This window comes from Bos taurus, chromosome 3 (assembly GCF_002263795.3).
Source record: "Bos taurus isolate L1 Dominette 01449 registration number 42190680 breed Hereford chromosome 3, ARS-UCD2.0, whole genome shotgun sequence".
Taxonomy (NCBI): Eukaryota; Metazoa; Chordata; class Mammalia; order Artiodactyla; family Bovidae; genus Bos; species Bos taurus.
In genome coordinates, this window is record NC_037330.1 from 43,641,098 (window position 1) to 43,659,818 (window position 18,721).

Consider the following 18,721-nt stretch of genomic DNA (forward strand, 5'->3'; position numbering starts at 1 on the left):
AAGGCTTGCAGTGGTTCTCTGTATTTATTTCTGACACAATGTTAGTGTTCTCCATTCCAGAGGAGCTCAAAATGATTCATATTTATTAGCATCAAAATTTCCCTTAGTCGTGTCAATTTAAAGTCAAAATAACCATTATGGCTTTCTTTATCATCTCCTTCTTGTTTTCATTTTTCCCCTTCTTTATAGATTTTATTGAACAGTCCTTAAAAATTGGGATGGTTCTATCTCTTAAAGTTGGCAGTTTTAAAAGTCATTTTATTTTAATATACAAGTACTATTGAAGATAAAGTCAGGCGGTAGTCAAAGTGGTAAAGGCAGGTTTTCATCAATGATATATAACTGTAATAAAGAAAAGAGTCCAGGATGAATTCAACTTCAATTTATAAAAAGGTAACTGGGCATTTTAAAGGCAGAATGAGGGAATAAGGAGAGGGATGGGCGGGACTCAGAGTGAGAAAGTGAACAATTACAAAAATCAAGAAGGAAGGGTTGATCCAAGAGAATCCCATCTGAGTTAGTCAATTGGCACTTATTGGATCATGCTCTATGATAGCTAATTTTACATAAAAGGCATTATTTACTGTCAAAGGTATTAATATTACCAGTTTAGCCATACTTTTTGTCTTTATGGAGCTTATGGTTAGCAAGAAAGAAGTTATTACAAATGTGATGTGTTCCTTTTTCTTCCTTTGGAAATATTTCCTTTGATTTTTTTGACTTCTCCCAGTTCCTAGCAGGGAAGTTGTCTTTTTCTCTTGCTACATCAAATAAAAGTAGAGGACATCTTGTTAAAAATTTCATGTAGGTTTGGCGAGAATTGGCATTTCACTGCACACTAGGTCCAAAATTTAGGGCAATGTTGATTCAGAGTGGCAGCTTCTCAGACACTGGGTTGGGATACGGTGCTTGAAGATATTTTCTTGCTAAATATGATATTGAAAGTACACGGTTTGGAACCTTTCAAAAGAAAGAAAAAAAAAGCTATCAGAAGGTCTGGCACCCCTTATGTCTAAGCAGGTGTAGCTTTTGTATAATTTAAAGTCAAACCAAACTACCTTATATTTATGGTCAAATTTTGTCTTTCCAAGTGTAACTGAAAATGTTATTATCATAGGACTATTATGCTATGCTGAAGATTATAAGCTGAAACCCTCAGACTAAATTTTAAGGCACTGTTTTGAATTTAAGCTATTGCTGTTTGAAAATTCTAAAAGCTATAATAACATTTTACATTTTGTACTTTTTCATCCAGCAGGATTGTAGAATTTGACCCCATTTGGTAAACAACAGTATGACCAGACTTCTTTTCAGAGCTTCTTTCAGTCTTAGAAGTTGTTTCTCCTAGTGTACTCACCTACCAGGAATATTAAACACTGATGAGAATGGAACATAAAACACACTTCTTTCTCTCCAGAGTCCCAGGAAGTTGGAATTCTGATTTTAGTCTCTATATCTTTGTAATGCACCTGTGAAATTCCCTGAATACCTTACCCTGGAAGGCATTAATACCTAATATAGACTCTTTATTCCTGAATCTAAGCTGCCAGTTTCTCAGCATGGAAAAAGTAAAGTGGTCCGGAAGCTCATGCCACCAACTCAGACAAAGGCGGTGCTAACTCCCAGGATAAGCTGTCTGTTTATAAGAGGAGGAACGATCTTTAGCTGGTATGGGGGCTCTTAGAACACTGTTTCAGGGTAAGAGATTTAAATCCAACAGGGATTGAGTATTTATTATGAACTGGGCCTGTGTAACACACTTGAACATTATGTCATCTAATCTTGAGAGACTAGCATTAAGACTCACTATCATTACTATTTTACAGAGAAGGAAATTGACACTTATATTTGAAACATGAGAGTTCTTTTGATTAATATTTTCAAGATGTATCTTTTCTAGACCTTTATTTCCAAACTTTCTATGCATTTTAACAAGTCTCTTGCAAACTATATATTTTTCTTTCTTGATAATCTCTGTTATTTGGGCTTCCCAGGTGGCTCAGTGGTAAATAATCCACTTGTCAATGTAGGAGATACAGGCGATGCAGGCTGAACTGATCCCTTGGTTGGGAAGATCCCCTGGAGGACGGCATGGTAACCTACTCTAGTATTCTTGCCTGGGAAATCCCATGGTCAGAGGAGCCTGGTGGGCTGCAGTCCATGGAGTCGCAGAGTCAGACACCACCGAGCACGCTCACACAGTTCGGTTACTCTTTTTGCATTTATTATGACTATTGGCACTACTGGATTTGCTTCTACTATCTCAGCTCTGCTTTCTGGTTATCATCCTTTCCCTTTGTCCCTACCCTTCTCCCCGCTTCCTTCTCTTTCTCCATTCCTTTCCTTCTTTCGTCCTCTTTCTTTCTTTTTTTCTCTCTTTCTTTATTGTTGTGATAGTTCTAGACATACTCCCTGTTTTTGTTCCTCTCTTGGTGTGGAAACTAAAATTGTATAAACATGTATACACATATACATGCAGTATACATGTGTTTTATACAAATATGTGTGATTATATACAGTTTTACATGTATGTTACACACATAACAACTTTGCCTCTATTTACACAAAAAGATCCTTGTTTACATAGAGTCTATGGGTATTTTTATTATGTCTGAGATTACTTTTATTTTGCTTCTACTCTTGAAAGATAATGTGGCTGAGTATAGAATTTTAGGTTAAGCATTCTTTCCCTAAGGTTTTAGAAGATATCATTATGTTATTTTCTGGCATCTATTGCTACTGATGAGAAATCTACTGATAGTGAAAACATTAAGAAACTTGTTTATTGTCATTACTTTTAGGTGTTCTCTCCTTTCCCCTGGTAGTTTTAAAAAAATTTCTCTTTACATATTGATAGTCTGTTGATTTACTCTGATGTCTAGATGCAGACTTATCTTTGTTTATCCTGCTTGTACTTAGAGTGCTCTTTTAATAGTGCTCATAGACTTCTTCATATTTTAAGCCATTTTATCTGCCTTATCTTTGAGTATTGTATCAACTGCATTCCTTCTAATACCCTTCCTGGAACTGCTGCTGCTGCTAAGTCACTTCAGTCGTGTCCGACTCTGTGCGACCCCATAGACGGCAGCCCACCAGGCTCCCCTGTCCCTGGGATTCTCCAAGCAAGAACACTGGAGTGGGTTGCCATTTCCTTCTCCAATGCATAAAAGTGAAAAGTGAAAGTGAAGTTGCTCAGTCGTGTCCGACTTCCTGGAACTACTGTTAGTCAATTTGTCTTTTGTCTTTTAACTACTATTTCATATAGAAATAATTTTTTCATCATGCTATTCTGAATTCTGATGAATTTTCCAGTGCTTCTACCTGCTAGATGCCAGTAGTACACTTAACCCTGCCAGTTAAGATGATCAAAAATGTCACCGGCTATTGCCAAATCTCTCTTGGTTGGGTGACTCAGTGGTAAAGAATCTGCCTACAATGCAGGAGAGCCAAGTTTGATCCCTGAGTTGGGAAGATCCCCTGAAGAAGGGAATGGCTACTCACTCCAGTATTCTTGCCTGGAGAAGTCCATGGACAGAGGAGCCTGGTGGGCTATAGTCCATGGGGTCACAGAGAGTTGGAAACAACTGAAAAACTAACAGTAAATTTATGCTCTGTTGATTTTTTTAAAGTAACTTTTTTGAGTGTTAATTTTCTTTGTGTATTTTGGAATTTGATGTGTAGATTTATTCTCTCACCCTCTCTGCCATTTAGTGCTGTTGTGGTCACCATCACTGACCCCTTGGCTCAAAGACCAGAAGCAGTTCTTATGTTGGTGATTCAAGTCCCTGCCTCATTGTGACATTAAGGATATCACAGATTCAGGCACTGAGTGGCTAGGCTCAGGTACTGGTCAATATTTATGTATTTTTACTTTACCTGCCTGGGCATTCAGCTTCCTGCAAGACATTGCTTCAGAGAGTTCTGTGTAGCAGTTTTTCTCAACTTATTCTTAAAACCTGCTTTTATACAGTGAAACTTGGTTTCTTTTCCCATGTCTCCATTGTGCACAGGAACCAAACTCATGGCTTCCACTGCACCTATACCCAGAGTCTGGAAGGCACTCCATTTCACACGGCTGTCTGGTTCTGTGCTATGGAGATGCTTATCTTGATTGTAAGCAGAGTTTGGTGTTTTTTAAATTCTCATTCCATAGGTCATCTATCAGTACTATGATTGGAACACAGGCTTAAGGAGGATGAAGGGGGTTCAAAGTGTGAACTTAGATGATAAATGTTACACTTTATTTAAAATTCATGACTGCTGAAAAGAATTTAAGTTCATTTTTTGGTGTCACTAGTCCAAGATTTTCCCACCTAAGACATTAACATTTGGGGCCAGATAATTATTTATTAGTGTGAGAAGAGATGTCTTGTGCATCATAAAATGTTTAGCAGCGCCCTTGTCCTCTATCAGCTAAATGTCAGGGGCAGCATCTCCCCTTCCTCTCAGTTGTGATGACCAAAAATATCTTCAGATCTTGTCAAATATACCCTGGGGTCAAGATCGCTCCTAGTTGAGAACTACTGCTCTTGTCTGTGAATTTCTCTTCTTCTTATCCTTGGTTACATAAAATCAATACTTGATGCTTTACATATGTGAAGAAAATGTAAACTGATTTTTTAAATTTAGCTTACCTTTTTAGAGTATATATTGTTATAGCACTGGATTTACAATGCATTCAATTAAAAAGAGTTTCAAGATGGTATTGTCTGATTTTGCTTTAAATTGGTTTTAGATCTTGGTGACTTGGAAGAATGTTCTGGAGGGCAGCAGAAGCACAAAAGCATAGTGGCCTTGAATTCTTGCCCTTTGTCCTTGACATTTTCTTGTCTAATTCCTCTGACAGAACTGCATCTAAGATACAATATTACTTTCACAAGTAGTGTCATTTACTAATTGCTACCCACACCCAGCCCATTGTTAATAGATGATTCTGTCAAGCTAGGGCTTTGGGAAAAATACATGGAGGCTGAGGTTGTTGTGTGACAGACTCTTTACTTCTCCCAGCTTGAGTGGGGTAGAAAAGCAACATACTTAGTGCATTAGGGGCTCACTGGCCTGGCCCCTTCCTGAGAGCTCTACTCATTCTTTCAGGAAATTTAAGACTGAGGCTTGGCTTTGACATGACATTTTGCAGTAAAGAAGAGCAGTTCTGCTCCTGTTGGTGAAGGGCTGAGACATGACCTCCTCTGGTCCTAGACTAAGGTTGGAGTGAGGGGTAGACACTTGCTACCTTCCCATAAGAAGGAATGATGGTACGGAGCGCTCAGGCAGGTGTCTGGTAGGTGGCAGTTTAATTGATGCCTGCTGGCAGGGCTCAATGAGGTTAGCCTGAAGAAGTGAAGCCAGATGGGAAGATGGAAAAACCAAGGGGAACATGTCCTCTCCCCAGGGGATACTGGCCTTGAAACACAAGCCCTTCTGTTTCTGTTCTCTCGGTATTACAAAGGAAGCTCTTTCTAACAGACACTCACTGTTCTTCTTTTGTCAGGCAGGTCCTTCCCTCAAGGTCTGGAGGGTGTTCTTCTACTCAGGTATTAGATGACCGTGTGAACCAAGGCGTGGCTTTTGTGGACTTCAGGTTGATGAATGACAATGTTGTTATAGATTAGTCAGTTGCCAAGAAACACTTCCTCTCTTCATGATTCTATATATTTCCTAGCTTCATAGGGCCTCAGGTTCCAGAATGCAGGCATTATTAATAGAAAAAAAAAAAACCAAAAACAAAAAATGAGACCTACCTCTCTCTACCTGTTGCCATCATAGAGCTAGAGGCACAGTAACTTAATGTCTTTGTTCAGAGGACTATTTATTGGGTTTGCTGTCAGTTCCACTTCTTGACTTCTTGGCTTGGGCTCTTTCCATGCCCCAGCATTTACATTGTCTGAACAGGAAGGACGTGGATTTGCTGCTATCACTGATCCAGATACTCCCAAGATTTTTCAATATGAATTCTGTTAGTCAGGGCCCAGACAGTGAAACAGAGACACTATGAGTGTTATCAAATCACAGATTTATTGGAGGAATTAGACTTTAAAAAACTGTAGGAGGAGATGAGATATTGAACTTCAACAAGAGGGAACTTGAGAATAAGGAAAGTGGCTAACTCATCTTCTCAAGGCACTGATGCAGGTGAATAAGTTGGAGTCATAGGGAAAAATCTGAGAATCAAGGTATTTCCAGCCATTGAAGCAGGAATGAGAACAGGAAGTTATGTAAGGTCTATGAAAAGCTGATGATCTGTACAGTTGCTACCTCTACAGGTCCACAGCCAAGTGCCTGGTGGTGGGCATGGGCAGACAAGGAAGAGCTGGAAACCTGGTGGAGGAGAGCAAAGATAAGCCAGGACCTGCTGAGCAGCTGTTCCTCACTGTATCTCTCCTCAATGGTCTTCGTGGAGTAATGCCCACTGCTTCACTTCTGGTGACCAAATCCCATACTCATTTCTCTTTTGGCCAACTCTAACCTGGTGGGCTGCCATCTCTGGGGTTGCACAGAGTCGGACAGGACTGAAGCGACTTAGCAGCAGCAGCAGCGACCTGGAACAATATAAAGGAGGGGATACTGAGGACCTTGGCTTCCAGCTTAATAATGTTAATATTAATATTAGGTATGTTAATAAAGTCTACCATCAAGAAATGCCCAACATCCTATAGGGGAGACTGCAAAAACATCTAGTTACCACACACATTGTATCATCTAGGAGTTCATTCAGATTTACCTCTAAGTGGCATTGTAGATTGTATTTTATAAAGATGGCCATACAATTAGGTTTATTCAATTCTCTGTGCTCTCTTTATAGTGTGACTTACACCGCTGAGAGGTGGGGCTCCCAAGTGGTCAATCCTAGGTCTCCATCCTATGAATCTAGGTTCTGATTAAGTATGGCAGAAGTGATACCTTGTGACTTCTGAGGCTAGGTCATACAAAGGATACAACTTCTGCTTTTCTTTTTTTCTCTCTCTCCTGTCTCTCTCTCTGGACACTCGCTCTTGGAATCTAGCCACCAGTTGTAAGGAAGCCAAGGTTATGTGGAAAAACCACAGGATGATCTATCCCCTGGCCTTTGCATCTCCCAGCTGAGGTTCAGACTATGAACAGAAACAAGCCATTTCCTCACAGTGCCCTGTGCATTGCTTATCCACAGAAGATCTGAGATATAATAATCATTTTTTAAACGATTTTGTTTATTTTTGGCCCTGCTGTGTCTTTGTAGCTGCATGGGCTTTTCTCTAGTGGTGGTGAGTGGGGGCTACTCTCTAGTTTCAGTGCATGGGCTTTGTAGTTCCTGGGCTCTAGAGCACAGGCTCAACAGTTGTGGTGCAAGGGCTTAGTTGTTCCGTGGCTTGTGAGATCTTCCCGGACTAGGGATCAGACCCCTTTCTCCTGCATTGGCAGGTGAATTCTTTACCACTGAAACCACAGAGAAGCCCACTTATTATTAAGTCACAAGGACTTTGGGGTAATTTTTTATGTAGCAACAGATAACTTTAACAGGTGGACCCTGGAAATCTCCTCTTCCATCTGTCCCTACAATTCCCCATCTTCCTTTTATATCCCTCTGACAGCATTCCTGGCTCCATCCTATTCCCATCAAAATATACTCAAGGCCAGTAGAATCCATTTTTGGTTCTGTCCTAGAAAAACTAAGATATAGGCTCGTAATCATTAGATTGCAACTCCTACAAGCCAATAACCCATTTACTAATACTGATAACCCTTCATAGCATAACTTTAATGTTATTAGGTTAGGTAATTAACCTCTAGGAAGTAGGATAGGGAAGAACAAGAAGGGGAATAGGAAAAAAAAATCCTTTTATGATACTGTTTGTGTGGCAGAGCAGCGACTAGTGTCTAGTGAGCGTTTAATAAGAATACACTGAATAAATGGACACATTGCTAAATGATGACTTAAGCATTAGGAGAAGACTCACATGAATTTGTGTGGGGCATTATTGCAGTTTATGTAAAAGACAGTTTAGGTAGTAGATGGTGCAGGAATTCTGCCCCGCAATGGAGGAGTTGAGAGATCTAGATTGGGCCTAGACATGACTAGGTGGACCTGAAGTATTTGCATTTATTCTGAGGCAGGTTGAAGAATCTGTAAGACCAGTGTGTGTTGGGGGGTGCTTTAAGTGCAGTAGTTACTCTATTTATTTGCAGGTTTACTTTGCATAGTTTCAGTTATCTATGGTCAACCACTGTCTGAATATATTAAGTGAAAAATTTCAGAAATAAACAATTGCATGCCATTCCAAGTTGCGTGATGCAGCCCCATGTTGTCTCACTCCTTTCTTCCCTGAGAATTGAATCATTCCTTTGTCCAGTGTATCCATGCCATGTAAGCTACCCACTTGCTGGTCACTTAGTAGCCATCTTGGTTATCAGATCTACTGTTGGAGTATTGCAGTACTTGTGTTCAAGTAACACTTATTTTACTTAAAAATGGACTCAAAATGTAAGAGCAGGGAGGTTGGCAATTCAGATACTCCATAGAGAAGCCAGAAAGTGCTTCTTTTAAGTGAAAAGGTGTAAGTTCTTGACTTAACAAGGAAAGAAAAAAATTGTACTCTGAGGTTGCTATGATTTACAGTAAGAATGAATCTTCTATCTTTGAAATTGTGAAGAAGGAAAAAGAAATTTGCTCTAGTTTTGCTGTCACAGCTCAAACTGCAAAAATTATGGCTGCAGTGCATGATAAATGCTTGGTTAAGATGGAATAGGCATTGCATTTGTACAGTATGATGTTTTGAGAGAGAGAAATTACATTTCCATAGCTTTTATTATAGAATAAATAGTTGTTCTATTTGATTATTAGCTACTATTGTTAATCTCAGAGTACTTAATTTATAAATTAAATTTTATCTTAAATATGTATATACAGGAAAAAAACAGTATATTTGGGGTCTAGCACCACCTGCACTTTGGGGCATCCACTGGGGCTTTGAAACCTATCCTTGGAGTGAGGGGAGACTGCTGGAAGTGTTATCCATACACAAAGCAGGGGATTTTTTGATTGCCAATTATGTAAGGATAGGTCATAAATTCTGGGATTACTTTGGACTATAATGAGCAGCATTATAACCTTGTAGGCTCGAGCATCCACATTCTTCACCAGCAGGGCACTGCAGTCTGTTTATTATAAAAGCACATGAAGAGACAGTTTGATGCTCTTCCTAGGCAGATGCTATCACAGGTTTTTAAACTAATATCACTCAAGGATGGAGGTTCTAGGAATCTTGAGCCATATGGGCTCTGACTGGGAATTTTGTGGCCACCTAGAGTGATAACAGTACATCAGAAGTCTGGGTGAACCTGGCCAAGGCCTTGGTTCTGGAGTCCAACAGAACTGTGTTTAAATCTTAACGCTACTGCTACCTGTGATTTTGAGCAAACTACTTAGCCACCTTAAACTTTAGTTTCGTTATCTTTAAATGAGGCTAACAGTAGTAAGACAATGTCAAAGAATGTTGAAACTACCGCACAATTGCACTCATCTCACATGTTAGCAAAGTAATGCTCAAAATTCTCCAAACCAGGCTTCAACAGTACATGAATCGAGAACTTCCAGATGTTCAAGCTGGATTTAGAAAAGGCAAAGGAAACAGAGATCAAATTGCCAACATCCACTGATCATCGAAAAAGCAAGAGAATTCCAGAAAGTCATCTACTTCTGCTTCATTGACTGTGCTAAAGCCTTTGACTGAGAGGATCACAACAAACTGTGGGAAATTCTTAAAGAGATGGGCATATCAGACCACTTTACCTGCCTCCTGGGGAATCTGTACGCAGGTCAAGAAGAAGCAGTTAGAACTGGACATGGAACAACAGATTGGTTCAAAATTTGGAAAGAAGTACATAAAGACTGTATGTTGTCACCCTGCTTATTTAACTTATATGCAGAGTACATCATGTGAAATGTTGGGCTGGATGAAGCACAACCTGGAATCAAGATTGCAGGGAGAAATATCAATAACTTCAGATATGCAGTAATACCACCCTTATGGCAGAAAGCAAAGAGGAACTAAAGAGCCTCTTGATGAAAGTGAAAGAGGAGAGTGAAAAAGTTGGTTTAAAACTCAACATTCAAAAAACGATTATCATGGCATCCAGTCCCAAAACTTCACGTATTGCTGAAGCCTGGCTTGGAGAATTTTGAGCATTACTTTACTAGCGTGTGAGATGAGTGCAACTTTGTGGTAGTTCGAGCATTCTTTGGCATTGTCTTACTTTGGGATTGGAATGAAAACTGACCTTTTCCAGTCCTGTGGCCACTGCTGAGTTTTCCAAATTTGCTGACATATTGAAAACATATTTGACATATTTGACATATTTGGAACTCTGCATTCAAATGGGTATATCTTTCCTTTTCTCCTTTGTTTTTTGCTTCTCTTCTTTTCACAGGTATTTGAAAGGCCTCCTCAGACAGCCATTTTGCTTTTTTGCATTTCTTTTTCTTGGGGATGGTCTTGATCCCTGTCTCTTGTACAATGTCACAAACCTCTGCCCATAGTTCATCAGGCACTCTGTCTATCAGATTCCAAAGAATAGCAAGGAGAGTTAAGAAAGGCTTCCCCAGTAATCAGTGCAAAAAAATAGAGGAAAAGAATAGAATGGGAAAAACTAGAGATCTCTTCAAGAAAATTAGTGATACCAAGGGAATATTTCATGCAAAGATGGGCTCAATAAAGGAAAAAAATGGACCTAACAGAAGCAGAAGATATTAAGAAGAGGTGGCAAGAATACACAGAAGAACTGTATAAAAAAGATCTTCATGACCCAGATAATCATGATGGTGTGATCACTCACCTAGAGCCAGACATCCTGGAATGTGAAGTCAAGTGGGCCTTAGGAAGCATCACTATGAACAAAGCTAGTGGAGGTGATGGAATTCCAGTTGAGCTATTTGAAACCCTAAAAGATGATGCTGTGAAAGTGCTGCACTCAGTATGCTAGCAAATTTGGAAAACTCAGCAGTGGCCACAAGGCTGGAAAAGATCAGTTTTCACTCCAATCCCAAAGAAAGGCAATGCCAAAGAATGCTCAAACTACCACACAATTGTACTCATCTCACACGCTAGCAAAGTAATGCTCAAAATTCTCCAAGCCAGGCTTCAGTAATACTTGAACCATGCATTTCCAGATGTTCAATCTTATTTTAGAAAAGGCAGAGGAACCAGAGATCAAATTGCCAACATCCGCTGGATCATGGAAAAAGCAAGAGAGTTCCAGAAAAAGATCTACTTCTGCTCTATTGACGATGCCAAAGCCTTTGACTGTGTGGATCATAATAAACTGTGGAAAATACTGAAAGAGATGGGAATACCAGACCACCTGACCTGCCTCTTGAGAAACCTGTATGCAGTGATGGAAACAACAGTTAGAATTGTACATGGAACAACAGACTGGTTCCAAATAGGAAAAGGAGTACGTCAATGCTGTATATTGTCACCCTGCTTCTTTAATTCTTTAACTTTGTAAGCAAAGGTCCATCTAGTCAAGACTATGGGTTTTCCAGTAGTCATGTATGGATGTGAGTTGGACTATAAAGAAAGCTGAGCACAGAAGAATTGATGCTTTTGAGCTGTGGTGTTGGAGAAGACTCTTGAGAGTCTCTTGGACTGCAAGGAGATCCAACCAGTCCATCCTTAAAGGAGATCAGTCCTGGGTGTTCATTGGAAGGACTGGTACTGAAGCTGAAACTCCAATACTTTGGCTACCTGATGCAAAGAGCTGACTCATTTGAAAAGACCCTGACACTGGGAAAGACTGAGGGCAGGAGGATAAAGGGATGACAGAGGATGAGATGGGTTGGATGGCATCACCGACTCAATGGACATGAGTTTGGATAAACTCCAGGAGTTGTTGATGGATAGGGAGGCCTGGCATGCTGCGGTTCATGGGGTCTCAAAGAGTCAGAAACGACTGAGTGACTGAACTGACTTACCCATCACTTCATGGCAATTAGATGGGGAAACGATGAAAACAGTGAGAGACTTTATTCTTTTGGGCTCCAAAATCACTGCAGATGGTGACTGCAGCCATGAATTAAAAGATGCTTACTCCTTGGAAGAAAAACTATGACCAACCTAGACAGCAAATTAAAAAGCAGAAATATCACTTTGCCGACAAAGGTCTGTCTAGTCAGAGCTATGGTTTTTCCAGTAGTCAAATACGGATATGAGACATGGATCACAAAGAAAGCTGAGCACTGAAGAATTGATGGTTTTGAATTGTGGTGTTGGAGAAGACTCTTGAGAGTCCCTTGGACTGCAAGGAGATCAAAGAAGACAATCATAAAGTAAATCAGTCCTGAATATTCATTGGAAGCCCTGGGAGTTGGTGATGGACAGGGAAGCCTGGTGTGCTGCAGTCCACGGGGTCACAAAGAATCAGACATGACTGAGCGACTGAACTGAACTGAAAAATAGAATCTGAACTTATTGTGTAGATTAAATACCGTTTCATATATGTAGATGTGACAGTATATTGTGTACCTTACAAACACTCTCATTAAATGGTACCTCTTCCTATTATTAAGATGTATTCTTTGGCAAAAGTCATTTCCTATCCAATCATCCCTTAAAAACATCAAAAGCCTTTCATTATGATGCTCTTGTTTTCCTACTTTCTGATTTTTTTCTACAATGCAAAACACTATCAGTTCATCTTTTGAGGTCAACTTCCTTCATGAAGTTTTCCCTGACCTTTCCATCTCACATCTTAGACAAAACCTTACTTTTGTCACGACTTGTTCTTCTCACATGGCTCTGGGTGTGGCCTTGTCCCTTTAATAGAATTTTAAGTACCTTGAAGTCAGGGATAATGACTTACCACATTTGTACCATCTTGGAGTGTTCTAGACAATGCTGGGCAAAGATATGGTACTCAGTAAACAATGGTTGATTTCACTTTCTATTTGAAAGGTGATTAAAGTAAAATTCCTTCTTTGGAATGGATCAAAAGGTCAAGTCATGAGATGTCACTGATAGCTCTGGGCTGAGTCTAGAGAGAGGACCCCTGGGCTTCAGGAAGACTAAAGGGCTTCTGGTCACACAACACATGCACACAGGATATGTGAGGAGACCAGGGAGCATTCAGTAAAGGAATGTGGTTTAAACAAACCAAATGATTACATATCCTGGGCTCTGCCCCTGCCTATGGCTGGTTCAAAGCCAGTGGTATGTGGCTGGTGAGGTGGGGAAGGCTTAGATGCCTGGCTTTATGGTACACACCATTAATAGGAGTCTTTTTTCTAACAGCTCCCAGATTTCTGAACAGGCCAAGGGCAGAGCCTGGTCTAGAATAGAAGGTTGACAGACAACAGATCACCATGCTTAAGTCGGACTGAGAGAATGGAAAAACTGATCCACAGGAGGTCCACCCTGCCAATTCAGCGGCAGTTGGAGGAAGTGCTTTCAAAACATAGTGTGTGGAGGTTGGCAGGTCAGCACAAGGAGACATGCCAAAGCTTGAAAGTTCCCTATCTGAAACAGGGTGGATTCTATATGGCTAAATCATACCTTTTCAAAAGGTATGGTACCTCCCAACTATCTTCTGTATCTTGCCAATCTTTCAGTATAATCTGGACTGATTGACATTGTTTAGGCAAAGACCAAAGAGAGAAAGATCGTTCAAGTGCACAGTGGTGGACTTCCAAAAATAATCATAGATATCCTGTTTTATGCTAATTTTTCTATCCTCCAATGGTGAACTTCATGAGTGCAAATAGACTGTAGAAGGTAAGCACTTAAGTTTCACAAAGTTAGTAGTTGCTTGCATCATTGAATAACAGGTGAGTAAATGGGGCTACATTTCTAGTGCCTTCTGGTTCAGTCTCATAGGTCACATACTCAGTAATAGATCTCTAAATGGCTACAGCTTACAGTGCTATCTTATGGAAGGGATTGGGCTGGTTTTTCTTGATTGGGAAGAAATGAACCTGTTTAACTAGATGACTTCATCCTTATTCCAGTGGCTGGGCAAAAAAGACAACAAAAGACCAACATAGGCAAGAATGATGCCCATTTCCCCGGAGAAATTGGTGGGGAGGGAGATAGTCTTAGAGGGACAGGTTATGACCTGCTTGGAAGAGATGAAATAAAGTTGTGATTAACACTCACAGAGTGTTAACCTTAGGCCTAACAAGGTTAGGTTTTAAAAGAAAGCAAATTCATTGATGTGAAACGCTGTGATTATTGGCTTCAGATGACAGAGAAAGTGGAGACGTGATTTGGAAGTAGCAAACACGTTAAGCTTATTCTGCCTGATTCATGGAAATCTGTTTTTCTATAGTACTTCATTAACCATTTTATGAAAAAAATAGAAAGGACTTTCTACTTTATTCTGTAGAAACAGAAACATGTCTCTTTTCATCTCATTTCTGCCAAACACACACATAGATTCCACACTCACAATGAGGAAGAAAACTTCATAGACAAACATGAATAACAACTGTTGGACAGATTTTTTTTCCCTTTACCATTGGGTTCAGGTTTCCCTGTCTTCCACATCTGTGATCAGAGAATACCTGAGAAGTCTTTTTAAGGAAATGCTACACTCTGACTTGTCACATGTGTAGAGCAAGTGAAATAGCAGTGGCCTGGGAGAAAATTCCGTCCTTCCCTGTGAGCTGGTGGTGATTTAGTTACTAAGTTGTGTTTGACCTTTGCGATCCCATGGACAGTAGGCTGTCAGGCTCCTCTGTCCATGAGATTTCCCAGGCCAGAATACTGAAGTGGGTTGCCATTTCCTTCTCCAGAGGATCTTCCTGACCCAAGGGTCAAATTTGGGTCTCCTACACTGCAGGCAGATTCTTTACTAATTGAGCTACCAGGAAAGCCCCTCTGTGAGTTGAAGACTTTGATAAACTCTCAAGACTGCTAAAAATATTACCTTTTCCTTAGCTGTTGTTGTTTAGTCACTCAGTTATGTCTGACTCTTTGCTATCCCATGGACTGTAGCCCACCACGCTCCTCTGTTCAGGGGATTCTTGGGGTAAGAACACTTAACTCACTTCTTAAATGAGTGGAGACTCTTAGTGCATTTCCTATCAGTGGAGGGGCTGGAAGATGGGATATGGTGGGGTGGCTTGGCAGGAAAGCTGATACTTTGGGGGAACTTGTGTGGCTCTGAAGTGATTTTTCAGAACTTCAGAAACGTGTATGAATGTCCTGAAATATCATTGTGTGAATATTTGTGTTAGTAGTACTTTCTGAATTCAAATGGCCATGATTGGCAAACAATTTAGGAGTAGAGAGAAAGTGAATTAAGATGCAGAATTAATCATCCTGAGGTTATTGATGAATGACACTTGGGAAAGTTATGGTGTTGGGGAAAAAAAGTACTTATTCTACTTGGTTTGGGGAAAACCAGAACAAAACAAAAAGTATGGCTATTTAATGTCAATTTAAAGTTGAAATAGATTAGCATTTAAATGTAAAAAAGGCGTAATGATAGTGGAAGAAAATACAGGCAAGATTTTCATAACCTAGGGACGGAAAAGGATGTTACCTAAAAGTGACATTTAGAGCCAAAATCCAAAGAAAAATTCAGGTTGGTTATATAAAAATATCTCCACGAGATATAGAAAGCACTATAAACAAAGTTAAAAGACAAAAAGTACATGGCTTTATTATAAAAGAGAATTATATAAGAAGTTTATAAAATCAATAAGGGGATTGTGAATACTCCAGCAGAAAAGCAAAAGACAAATTACAAATGGCCAATAATCATATGAAATAAAATTTAAAATCACCAATGATGAAATAAAAGCAAATTAAAAGAATGCTTACCATCCTATCAATAGAAAATGCTTTTAAAAATTAGTAACCAATGTTCAGCAAGACTGTGAGGAAATGGGCCCACTCATGCACTGTGGAAGGTAAGGCTGTGCTATCTGACTCTTTGTGACACCACGGACTGTAGCCCGCCAGGCTCCGGTGTTCATGGGATTCTCCAGGCAAGAATACTGGAGTGGGTTGCCAGGCCCTCCTCCAGGGGATCTTCCCAATCCAGGGGTCGAACCCAGGTCTCCAGCATTGCCAGCAGGTCCTTTACCAGCTGAGCTACCAGGGGCGCCCATGGAAGGGAATATATAACTGCAAATTGTATTAAGAGTAATCTTGCAAGTGTCTCAAAATGTAAAGAAATGTGCATTCTTTGACCTGGTATTTCTACTTTTAGGGATTGTATATGGAAATAATCACATACAAGTAAAGATGTGTATGCAAAACGCCTATAGCATTAATTTAACATAACAACAAACGCAAAGTATCTAAACATCTGTAATTGAGAATTAGTCTTAAAAAGTTAAAGCAAAGCCATAGACTACTTTTGAAAATAATATTGCACACATACCTTTATTGCCATGGAGAAGTAGCCATGATATACTTGGTGGAAAAAGGTACCAGAAAAACACTTATAGTATAATAGGATAATTTGAATGGGAATGCTCAGGTTATACACATAAGTTTGCATAATTCTCAACATTTCATTATAAATTTTTTAAGCATACAAAAAGGTGAAAGGATATTAAAGATCCTTATGTTTTCCACCTAGATCCAATAACTGCTAACATTTTGCAATATTTATTTCTCTTTTTCTGGACATATACATAGACACACACACACACAGAAACACCACATATATTTGATTTTAATGAACTGCCTGATTCACGAATCTTCTATAATCATTAAGGCCCAGAATTCTGTGAAGAAGTTGTGAAAGCCTCTGTCTCACGAAAAATAATGTATTTTGTCTTTAATTGCACTCTCCAAGAAAGTTTCTGCCTAATTTGGATTAAAATCAACTTTTTTTTTTTTTTTGGTGGGAGGTTATTTATTTTTTTACTCTTTAAAAAGTATTTTTTATTATTTATTTATTTATTTTTCTTTTTCTATTCTTTTTCTTTTCTCTTTCTTTTTTTTTTTCTTTAATAGAAAATTATTTAATTAGTATACATGTGTTCCCCATCCTGAACCCTCCTCCCTCCTCCCTCCCCACACCATCCCTCTGGGTCGTCCCAGTGCACCAGCCCCAAGCATCCAGCATCGTGCATTGAACCTGGACTGGCATCTCGTTTCATACATGACGTTTCACATGTTTCAATGCCATTCTCCCAAATCTTCCCACCCTCTCCCTCTCCCACAGAGTCCATAAGACTGTTCTATACATCAGTGTCTCTTTTGCTGTCTCATATACAGGGTTATTAATTCAAGGATAATTGCTTCGCAGAATTTTGTTGTTTTCTGTCAAACATCAACATGAATCAGCCATAGGTATACATATGTGCCTTCCCTCTTGAACCTCCCTCACCATCCCACCTCTCTAGATTGATTCAGAGCCCTGTTTTAGGTCTCTGAGTCATACAACAAATTCCTGTTGGTTATCTATATTCTACATATGGTAATGTAAGTTTCCATCTTACTCTTTTCATACACCTCATCCTCTCCTTGGAGGGAGGTTATTGACACTATAGTTTGGGAGTCATTGTTTCTCAGATAGAAGGATGCTGAAATAAAAATTTAATAATTTAAGATAAATTGGGAATAAGTTCTAATTTTTATGCTACAAAAAGTAGCAACATTAATGTCTTTGGAAGATTTGCTTAAAAGTCTGAGTAAGGCTTTAGAAAGAGAGCTCTATCCATTAGTCTATCTCTCTTGACCTAAACTGGAGGAGGGGTGGGAAACAGACATTTTCACTTGCTAGCCAACAGCTTTCCTTCTTACAGTGATGTTGAGCAACCACTGTGCTCTGGGACTATTCCAACCAGTCAGGGAATCAGATGCTAGATAAGAAGATGCTGACAGAGTTCCTGTACACATACAAGCTCCCCTTCCGAGTTTCCCTCTTTTGTCTTGATCACCCCACCTCCATCACCCACCCCATTTCACTAGGCAGGGCAAGGATATTTTCCTGCCACTTTTCTGTGGCATCTCAGTGTAAATTATTGTAATCAACCCTCTTTTGTAATCTAACCTTTTTAGAGTGTGTGGTGTGTGTTTGTGTGCACATGTGTGTGAAAAAGTCCGGGGTGAGAAATGGCTTTCTGGAAGTAGGGAGATGGGTTTCTCTGCCCTCCTGTTTCCTACAAAGTTCTCAGATTTGATCTTTGTTACTGTTGTTGTCCTTTTAGTTTCTTACTCCCCTTTTCCACTTCCTGCTTCCCATCTCATGCTACACTCCTCTCCTCACTGGGATTTTCTCTTGATATTTCTCTTCTGCTAAAGCTGTCACTCTTCTCAACTTACCTGGGCTTGGTAGTTCAATTGTGAAAGCTGATTTTCTTCTTTAGAGTTGTCTGTTAGGTTCTCTCACAATGTTCTTTCCAGTTCTGGCTTATCTCAGAATTTCCAGCAGGACAGAAGTTTCCTAATGTCTCTTAGTGCAGTGGTGCCTGAACTCAAGGTTAATGAATATTGGAGACCTGGGCAGGGATTTGATCACCAGGTTAAACGCTGGATTTCCTGTTCGTCTTTAGGAGTCCACCATGTTTGTTTTAGGATTGTTCTCTAGAGATCATGCTTTGAGTTAACATAAAGGTCAAGTTCCCCAGACTGGATATAGTCCAAGTTTATAATGGACACAGATAGGGGAAGGCTTTCAGCTTTTATTTGAAGTTTTTTTTTTTTTTATAATCTTACATTGTTATAGATTGATACATTAAAAAAAAACTGGAAAATTTTCACTATCATCAGTTAATTTGTCATGGTTTTTT

The 18,721-nt window shown here is 39.6% G+C and overlaps 2 long non-coding RNA genes across 2 annotated transcripts; both read right to left on the reverse strand.

Annotated features, from left to right (window-relative positions):
* Positions 1 to 367: 367 nt before the first annotated feature.
* LOC112445873 (uncharacterized) lies at positions 368 to 5,691 on the reverse strand. The gene is made up of 2 exons (XR_003033880.2): positions 5,475 to 5,691; positions 368 to 960 (listed from the first exon to the last, which is right to left on the reverse strand). It is a non-coding gene; the product is annotated as an uncharacterized lncRNA (long non-coding RNA).
* A 305-nt stretch (positions 5,692 to 5,996) lies between these two features.
* On the reverse strand, positions 5,997 to 18,361 carry LOC107132306 (uncharacterized). The gene is made up of 2 exons (XR_001496700.3): positions 18,255 to 18,361; positions 5,997 to 6,539 (listed from the first exon to the last, which is right to left on the reverse strand). It is a non-coding gene; the product is annotated as an uncharacterized lncRNA (long non-coding RNA).
* Positions 18,362 to 18,721: the final 360 nt, after the last annotated feature.